At 57.0% G+C, this 10000-nt stretch overlaps 2 non-coding genes across 2 annotated transcripts; one reads left to right on the top strand and one right to left on the bottom strand.

Annotated features, from left to right (window-relative positions):
- Positions 1-1799: 1799 nt before the first annotated feature.
- On the bottom strand, positions 1800-1991 carry LOC139053863 (U2 spliceosomal RNA). The gene has a single exon (XR_011510846.1). It is a non-coding gene; the product is annotated as a U2 spliceosomal RNA (small nuclear RNA).
- A 5846-nt stretch (positions 1992-7837) lies between these two features.
- LOC139053855 (small subunit ribosomal RNA) lies at positions 7838-9652 on the top strand. Its single transcript, XR_011510838.1, has one exon. It is a non-coding gene; the product is annotated as a small subunit ribosomal RNA (ribosomal RNA).
- Positions 9653-10000: the final 348 nt, after the last annotated feature.

Raw genomic sequence — 10000 nt, 5'->3', positions numbered from 1 at the left:
GTGTCCGAGATATTGACAAAGACAAGTGGTCGCTGTCGCTCTGAGTCTTAGCGCGTTATAGAAAACGTGGGATGGCGGTGCTTCCTCGAGGGTCTAAAAGTACAATCTTCGAACTAGCGCTCCCGGCGGAACGTGGAGCTAGCATCCTTCTTCTTGGAACGGTTTGCAATGGACTGCTTGAATGTGCCGACCACGCGTCACGGGTCGCGTATAGAGCCAACGTTTGGCAAGAACGCGTCTAGCACAACCGATCGCGGTTGCGATAACCCATCGTTGGTAGCGAAAAAAAGAAAGAAAGAAAAAAAAAACACCTACCCGCAGCTTGTTAGCAGTAACCGTAAATGTGGTTCTAAATATAGGTTCGCTGGTCACTGAAACTTTCTCATAACGCACACCACTGTAGTCCAAAAAGAACAAAGCACGCACAATGGATATGATACAGCCGTCACCGCATGATTTCGCGTTTTCCTTATTGCATTACTTTCGTGGGCATGCGCGCTAGGGCCACGCAGGCCAGGAGGCAAGGGGAAAAATAAATAAGAAATGATACGCGATCCTCAGCATTGACTTGGCTGATGTGGCACTCGCATTTATGTTCTTTACCTTAGGCGAGCGCAACGCGCCAACTGAACTCCAATTTCCCATAACGGAAATTCGTATTTGGCCATTTGGTTGTATTTTTGGCTGATGTTCGCGTTTTTCGCCCGAGCATGCGCTTCACTGCGCCGCTCGTTGCCCCTTCAATGCGGCTTCACTGCCCTGCAGGCGTGTTCTGCGTCAAGCCGAACCACCAGGCAAAAAGCCTGGGCGCCGCCATCTTGTTGAGAGCGGCGCCGGGGACACAATCGCGCCTAGCTCATTGAGTTTTCCCCCAAAACTGAACGAAATAGCCTTATTTAAATGAGAAAGATGCCGCGAGTGCCGCAACGAAGGACCTTAAGGATTACCGAAGGGTAACTGAGGGCGACGCGACGAGCTTTGGAAAGAAGAATGATGGGTGTAGCGCTACGGGGGATAAGAATAGAGCAGATTCGGGGGGTGAGCGAACAAACGCGAGCTAATGACACCTTAGTTTAAACCAAGAAAAAGAAATGGGCGTGCGCAGGGCATGCAATGTGGGGGGAAGATCATCAATTAAGGGTTACCGACTGAATTCCAAGAGAAGGGAAGCGTAGCACGGGGTGGCGGAAATTTAGGAGGGCAGATTAGATTAGGAAGGGCGCAGGCACTAGACGGCGACCGTGACCGGGCTTACACGTGACCGGGGTGCTTGGAGAATAATGGGAGAGGTCTTTGCCCTGCAGTGGTCGTAGCCAGCAGGATGATGATGACGAAAAGGTAGCAACAGGTATTCATAACATACAGGTTGGAAAGCTGAGGCACCTCTGAACCCTTGAATATATTTCGCCACACTTGGCCATACGACAAGTTTGTTTTCGAGGCGCTCGGTCCCACTGCAGCGAAAATGTTGCCGGAAATCGGGCACTCCATTTTTGTTTCATAGGGAACCTTTCTTCCACTAGGGCAGCGGATTTTCGCAGGGCGAGCTTGCTGTCGTTTACGGATCAAAGCGATAGTGAACTCCAAAATGCAGTGTTGGCTTTGAGTGGGACTTACATTGATTGCAAAACCCACGGCTAATCACCCTTCCCCCCCCCCCCCCCCAAGTGGCTCATTACAGCAGACAATCGTTCAGAAACACCGGCATCGTTGCGTATAGTATGGGAATGGTGCGTGTCACGTGAGTGCTCGCTTCGAGCTTGTGTTCTTCATTTTGATTGAATGAAGTCTCACCTAAGTGAGCGGGGGCCGATCCCGGAGGTAGTGCAATACCGGGCCGACCTGCGGCGGAGGTGAAGCAGGCTTCAAGCACTCCGCCAACTTCCAAAAATAGGTTTAATATCGTGGGTCCATATAGAACCCGTATCAGATATTAAGCTGATAAGAACAGATACTACACTTTGATCTTAGCCAAAAGGCCGAGAAGCGATGTCTTTCACTTCACTCCATTGTACCACTGCCTTGTGGGTGCCCTGGCGACATTGGTAACCTCAGCAACAGCGTGGGCAATCTTATAAAACCCAGCCCGTCTAGAGACTCTATGCTCTCTATCTCGCGAATCAACTCGCGACGCCTCAGTCTTTCACTGTTAACGAAACGCCGTCGCGTAGAAACGAGACCCGAGCGCAAGCTTGTTCGCAAGGCAAAACCAACGAAGGCAACCTCGTAGAAAACGGAACAGGCGAGCGGAAAACACGCGCAAGGGGAATGCTTACTTCCGTCTGAATGCGACCGCTCAAGGCGGCTTTCTTTGAGGCCTTCGTTTCAAGCCCGTGCGCAAGTGTAATACACTACGCGCATTTCCCTCATTTCCTTTTATTTACCGCAAGGCCCACTGAAAGTTTTCATACGGCACAGGCCGGGACGGATTGCAACGTGTCGATTCGACCGCTAGAATTAGGTAGCGCGCCTCATGTACGAATGAAAGAGAATGAAAAAAAAAATAAATAAATATAGAAAAGGCTGCGCACTCCTTCCAACCGGAAACATAGAGGGCAGGAAGATCGCCATGTGGAGCACAGGTGTTGTTAAAAAAGAAAGAAAGAAAGAAAGAAATAGCGCTACCCCATCATCTTTACCGTGTGCGTGTATACACACACACGCACACATATGCACGCGCACGCACGCGCGCGCGCGCACGCACACACACACACACACACACACACACACACACACATACGCACACATGCTAGCATAGCTTAAGCACAGCTGGAAAGCTCAGCCTTGCGCAAGAAAAAAGGACCACGCCCTTTCGCAAGCCCCTTTGAAACTTTTAAATGAGAAACATGTGTACAGCGAGGTCGTTCGAAACTGGCGCGAAAACGCATCCGCGCCATCTGTGTGCGGAACTAGGAAAACCTACGGCCTTCGCCATACAGAAAGAAAGGTAGATGGCGCGAGCTAACGCTCCGTTGCATACTAAGAACGAGAGCTAGTGAATAATGGCAGAAACGTCTTGGGAAGAGAGAAAAAAACAACAACAACAAAAAAAAAGAAAGACACGCAAGTTGTTGGCTCGCGCAAGCATTCTATTTTACAGCGAGTAAAGAGCATAGCAACTTCTCACAAGAGCAGCAAGAAAGACAAGAAGAACGTGAGAGAGGGGGAGAAACAGGCGCGTTTCTTTGGAATGCAGAGCATGCTGCACACACTATGAAGTGCCAAAGAGACGGGGAAAGCAGATGGCGCGATTGTGTATGTCCTCAAAGCTTGAAAACAATTTCTAAACTACAAGGTGTGCCGAAGTCCGCCTACTCTCATCAGGTTGCTCCCGCCTCCAATTGCATTTAAATTAAAATTACAGTCGCCTCAGAGGCAGAGAGAGAGAGAGAGAGAGAGAAAATGTGTACACTTGCTTCGCGCAGCTGCACCCGTTCAAATTTTACAGCAACAAGAGCACTCCCGCAGGCACAAAGTCCGCTGCCGCGTCCGCCGGGGCGGAATGCACTCGCTTCCGTAAATTGTCGTGCGGCAGACTGCTGCATCGTAGCACACCTGAAACCGCGCAGACGTCAGCGATCGCCGCGAGATCGCTGCGAGCGCTAAAGTCCGAAACCACGTCCGCCGGGGCGGCGGGAGCTCGATACCCCTTCACGAAACTTCTGCGTGTACACCGCCGCACGGCCACGGCGGAGTCGCTGGCATCCTGCGCGCAGTTGCATTGCGTCGCGCCGGGAATCGTTGAAGCCCCACGCAGACGTCGGCGTCGGCCCCGACCTGGCTGCGAGCGCTCGAAGAGACCAAGTCCGAAGCCACGTGAGCCGGGGCGGTGTGAGCGCGACTAAGTCCGAGACGACGTCAGCCGGGGCGGCGTGAGCGAGACCAAGTCCGAGACTACGTCAGCCGGGGCGGCGTGAGCGAGACCAAGTCCGAGACTACGTCAGCCGGGGCGTCGACTAAGTCCGAGACGACGTCAGCCGGGGCGTCGAGCACGCCGCGGTCGCTTTTCCCACTCTTACTCGAAAAATGGCGAAGGGGCCGCGCTAGCGTGCCTTGAATCGGTGAGCGGCGGTACCGCGGCGATCGCGAGAGCTCAAATCGGCCGTGCCAAGGCCAAATATTGGCGCTCGGCTCGGCGCAGTACGCCGCCTTGTCGCACGAGTACGGCCCCGTGGAGGTCTGGTCACTTATCGCTGCTCTTATAAGGGGCCGTACCGCCCTGGCCGACGTTGTACCGTAGTGCCGTTTTCGGCTTGCGCGTGTTCGTGGTGGTGTCCGCGCACCGCTCCGCACTCGAGAATCGTGCCCACGACGACGCGAGCGCTCGGAAGAGACGCAAGTCCGAAACCACGTGAGCCGGGGCGGTGTGAGCGCGACTAAGTCCGAGACGACGTCAGCCGGGGCGGCGTGAGCGAGACTAAGTCCGAGACTACGTCAGCCGGGGCGTCGACCAAGTCCGAGACGACGTCAGCCGGGGCGTCGAGCACGCCGCGCGCGCTTTTCCCACTCTTACTCGAAAAATGGCGAAGGGGCCGCGCTAGCGTGCCTTGAATCGGTGAGCGGCGGTACCGCGGCGATCGCGAGAGCTCAAATCGGCCGTGCCAAAGCCAAATATTGGCGCTCGGCTCGGCGCAGTACGCCGCCTTGTTGCACGAGTACGGCCCCGTGGAGGTCTGGTCACTTATCGCTGCTCTTATAAGGGGCCGTACCGCCCTGGCCGACGTTGTACCGTAGTGCCGTTTTCGGCTTGCGCGTGTTCGTGGTGGTGTCCGCGCACCGCTCCGCACTCGAGAATCGTGCCCACGACGACGCGAGCGCTCGGAAGAGACGAAAGTCCGAAACCACGTGAGCCGGGGCGGTGTGAGCGCGACTAAGTCCGAGACGACGTCAGCCGGGGCGGCGTGAGCGAGACTAAGTCCGAGACTACGTCAGCCGGGGCGTCGACCAAGTCCGAGACGACGTCAGCCGGGGCGTCGAGCACGCCGCGCGCGCTTTTCCCACTCTTACTCGAAAAATGGCGAAGGGGCCGCGCTAGCGTGCCTTGAATCGGTGAGCGGCGGTACCGCGGCGATCGCGAGAGCTCAAATCGGCCGTGCCAAGGCCAAATATTGGCGCTCGGCTCGGCGCAGTACGCCGCCTTGTCGCACGAGTACGGCCCCGTGGAGGTCTGGTCACTTATCGCTGCTCTTATAAGGGGCCGTACCGCCCTGGCCGACGTTGTACCGTAGTGCCGTTTTCGGCTTGCGCGTGTTCGTGGTGGTGTCCGCGCACCGCTCCGCACTCGAGAATCGTGCCCACGACGACGCGAGCGCTCGGAAGAGACGCAAGTCCGAAACCACGTGAGCCGGGGCGGTGTGAGCGCGACTAAGTCCGAGACGACGTCAGCCGGGGCGGCGTGAGCGAGACTAAGTCCGAGACTACGTCAGCCGGGGCGTCGACCAAGTCCGAGACGACGTCAGCCGGGGCGTCGAGCACGCCGCGCGCGCTTTTCCCACTCTTACTCGAAAAATGGCGAAGGGGCCGCGCTAGCGTGCCTTGAATCGGTGAGCGGCGGTACCGCGGCGATCGCGAGAGCTCAAATCGGCCGTGCCAAAGCCAAATATTGGCGCTCGGCTCGGCGCAGTACGCCGCCTTGTCGCACGAGTACGGCCCCGTGGAGGTCTGGTCACTTATCGCTGCTCTTATAAGGGGCCGTACCGCCCTGGCCGACGTTGTACCGTAGTGCCGTTTTCGGCTTGCGCGTGTTCGTGGTGGTGTCCGCGCACCGCTCCGCACTCGAGAATCGTGCCCACGACGACGCGAGCGCTCGGAAGAGACGAAAGTCCGAAACCACGTGAGCCGGGGCGGTGTGAGCGCGACTAAGTCCGAGACGACGTCAGCCGGGGCGGCGTGAGCGAGACTAAGTCCGAGACTACGTCAGCCGGGGCGACGAGCACGCCGCGCGCGCTTTTCGCACTCTTACTCGAAAAATGGCGAAGGGGCCGCGCTAGCGTGCCTTGAATCGGTGAGCGGCGGTACCGCGGCGATCGCGAGAGCTCAAATCGGCCGTGCCAAGGCCAAATATTGGCGCTCGGCTCGGCGCAGTACGCCGCCTTGTCGCACGAGTACGGCCCCGTGGAGATCTGGTCACTTATCGCTGCTCATATAAGGGGGCCGTACCGCCCTGGCCGACGTTGTACCGTAGTGCCATTTTCGGCTTGCGCGTGTTCGTGGTGGTGTCCGCGCACCGCTCCGCACTCGAGAATCGTGCCCACGACGACGCGAGCGCTCGGAAGAGACGGAAGTCCGAAACCACGTGAGCCGGGGCGGTGTGAGCGCGACTAAGTCCGAGACGACGTCAGCCGGGGCGGCGTGAGCGAGACTAAGTCCGAGACTACGTCAGCCGGGGCGACGAGCACGCCGCGCGCGCTTTTCGCACTCTTACTCGAAAAATGGCGAAGGGGCCGCGCTAGCGTGCCTTGAATCGGTGAGCGGCGGTACCGCGGCGATCGCGAGAGCTCAAATCGGCCGTGCCAAGGCCAAATATTGGCGCTCGGCTCGGCGCAGTACGCCGCCTTGTCGCACGAGTACGGCCCCGTGGAGATCTGGTCACTTATCGCTGCTCATATAAGGGGGCCGTACCGCCCTGGCCGACGTTGTACCGTAGTGCCGTTTTCGGCTTGCGCGTGTTCGTGGTGGTGTCCGCGCACCGCTCCGCACTCGAGAATCGTGCCCACGACGACGCGAGCGCTCGGAAGAGACAGAAGTCCGAAACCACCTGAGCCGGGCCGCGGCGGGAGCTCGACGCCCGTCACGCAACTTTGGCGTACAAGCCACCGCACGGCCGCGACTGAGTCGTCGCCACCGTCCGGCTGGCTGCACTATAGCACGCCGGGAACCGGGAAAGAACCGCGCAGAGGTCGTCGTTTTGCCGCGGCGTTGGCGCGAGCGCGCGAAGAGACAAAGTCCGAAACGGCGTCAGCCGGGGTGTCGAGCACGCCGCCCGCGCCGGTCGCACTCGTGCTCGGAAACGGCGAAAGGGCCGCGCTAGCGTGCGGCCCCGTAGGGGCACAGAAAGGCGATTGTTCTGGAAACCGCGCTGTCCATAGGCGAGAGATTGCCGTTCGCGCATTCGGTCGACGCGCTGCGCTTTCACGACTTCGGCATTGCGCTGCCGACGTAAGCTTTCCATCTCGCTCGCGGCGCTGCGAGGCGGCACGATTTTCGCCAAACGCTCGTCGAAAGTGGCACGAGTACGGCCCCATGGAGATTTGGGAACTTATCGCTGCTATTATATGGGGGTCCCAGAGAGCAGTCGCCCCCAAAAGCGACCTGGGTGTTTGATATGCGGCGGGCTTCGTGCCCGTCAAGCGTGTCCCCGGTATCGCTCCCGTGGATCCCACAGCTGACGTCTGCAGCCTCATCCGCTTGATGCGTTAGGGGCTGGTTGTCGGACGACGCTTTCTCCACGATATCGAGTTGTGTTCCGCATCGTCCTCGGACGAGTCAAATGCGAAAGCGCCGAAGGCGCGGGCGTGACCCGTCGCCTGGCGGCTTTGCCGTCTCGGCTACGTTGCAAGTGTCGGTCGGTCCACCTGTGCTGCGGGCTCAAGAGAAACCGCAAGCCGTGATCGAGTCGACACAACCAGTCTATCGAGAATGTTGCGTGCTTCTTGCCGCGTGGCGATACCCGGCCCTTCGGGGAGGGCGCCGTAGCGAGCTCGAACGCCGTCGTCTCGGACTGTGCAAAGTGCTACTCTTTGCAAGAACGAAGCGTGCTGGGGCGCCTGAAGGTGGCCTCGGCATCGCAAAAACGGCGTCCGGCCTGCTTGACAGGCGGGACGCGCAGTTGAACGATTACCTGGTTGATCCTGCCAGTAATCATATGCTTGTCTCAAAGATTAAGCCATGCATGTCTAAGTACATGCCGAAATAAGGCGAAACCGCGAATGGCTCATTAAATCAGTTATGGTTCCTTAGATCGTTTCTTCCTACTTGGATAACTGTGGCAATTCTAGAGCTAATACATGCAGTGAGCCTGAAGCCCTTTGGGCGACGGGTGCTTTTATTAGACCAAGATCGATCGGGTTTCGGCCCGTATTGTGTGGTGACTCTGGATAACTTTGTGCTGATCGCATGGCCACGAGCCGGCGACGTTTCTTTCAAGTGTCTGCCTTATCAACTTTCGATGGTAGGTTACTTGCTTACCATGGTTGTTACGGGTAACGGAGAATCAGGGTTCGATTCCGGAGAGGGAGCCTGAGAAACGGCTACCACATCCAAGGAAGGCAGCAGGCGCGCAAATTACCCACTCCCGGCACGGGGAGGTAGTGACGAAAAATAACAATACGGGACTCTTTTGAGGCCCCGTAATTGAAATGAGTACACTCTAAATCCTTTAACGAGGATCAATTGGAGGGCAAGTCTGGTGCCAGCAGCCGCGGTAATTCCAGCTCCAATAGCGTATACTAAAGCTGCTGCGGTTAAAAAGCTCGTAGTTGGATCTCAGTTCCAGACGAGTAGTGCATCTACCCGATGCGACGGCTCGGACTGAACATCATGCCGGTCCTTTCTTGGTGCACTTCATTGTGTGCCTCGAGAAGGCCGGTGCTTTTACTTTGAAAAAATTAGAGTGCTCAACGCAGGCGAGTCGCCTGAATAAACTTGCATGGAATAATAGAACAAGACCTCGTTTCTGTTCTGTTGGTTTTTGGAATACGAGGTAATGATTAAGAGGGACAGACGGGGGCATTCGTATTGCGGCGCTAGAGGTGAAATTCTTGGACCGTCGCAAGACGAACTACTGCGAAAGCATTTGCCAAGAATGTTTTCTTTGATCAAGAACGAAAGTCAGAGGTTCGAAGGCGATCAGATACCGCCCTAGTTCTGACCATAAACGATGCCAACCAGCGATCCGCCTGAGTTACTCAAATGACTCGGCGGGCAGCTTCCGGGAAACCAAAGTGTTTGGGTTCCGGGGGAAGTATGGTTGCAAAGCTGAAACTTAAAGGAATTGACGGAAGGGCACCACCAGGAGTGGAGCCTGCGGCTTAATTTGACTCAACACGGGAAAACTTACCCGGCCCGGACACTGGGAGGATTGACAGATTGAGAGCTCTTTCTTGATTCGGTGGATGGTGGTGCATGGCCGTTCTTAGTTGGTGGAGCGATTTGTCTGGTTAATTCCGATAACGAACGAGACTCTAGCCTATTAAATAGGTGCGGGGTTCCCAGCACCTTACAACCTTCTTAGAGGGACAAGCGGCTCCTAGCCGCACGAAACAGAGCAATAACAGGTCTGTGATGCCCTTAGATGTCCGGGGCCGCACGCGCGCTACACTGAAGGAAGCAGCGTGTCTTTATCCCTGTCTGAAAAGACTGGGTAACCCGTGGAACTTCTTTCGTGATTGGGATAGGGGCTTGCAATTGTTCCCCTTGAACGAGGAATTCCCAGTAAGCGCGAGTCATAAGCTCGCGTTGATTACGTCCCTGCCCTTTGTACACACCGCCCGTCGCTACTACCGATTGAATGATTTAGTGAGGTCTTCGGACCGATGTCCGGCGCGGCCTTTCGGTTGCGCCGGTCTGTTGGAAAGATGACCAAACTTGATCATTTAGAGGAAGTAAAAGTCGTAACAAGGTTTCCGTAGGTGAACCTGCGGAAGGATCATTACCGGATTGTTCGAGGGTGACGAGCGCCATTGTTTCTACCCCGTGTGGGTGAAGCAGCTCGCTGCGCCCGACGCTTTCCGCCGCTGGCCCCGCTTGGACGCGGGGACGGCTATACCCGAACATGCCGGGGATTGCCCGAATTTCGAAGGGCGCCCCGTGCCAAATTTGTTGCGCCCAGTGGACGCCGGCTGCAACCTTGGACGGTTGGCTTGGCCGCGCCCGCGGGTAGAAACGGCGTAACGCACACTGTTGGGTGGGCTTTCTGAAGTCCGCCTCGGCACTCTTGCGCGGAATGGGAGTAAGACGACCCGACCTGCTGCTCTTGCCCAGTACGAGGGGAACGGCGAAG

Source organism: Dermacentor albipictus, unplaced genomic scaffold (genome assembly GCF_038994185.2).
Source record: "Dermacentor albipictus isolate Rhodes 1998 colony unplaced genomic scaffold, USDA_Dalb.pri_finalv2 scaffold_263, whole genome shotgun sequence".
In the NCBI taxonomy this organism is placed as follows: Eukaryota; Metazoa; Arthropoda; class Arachnida; order Ixodida; family Ixodidae; genus Dermacentor; species Dermacentor albipictus.
Note: the sequence above shows the minus strand (reverse complement) of the source record. Positions and strands in the feature narration are given on the sequence as shown.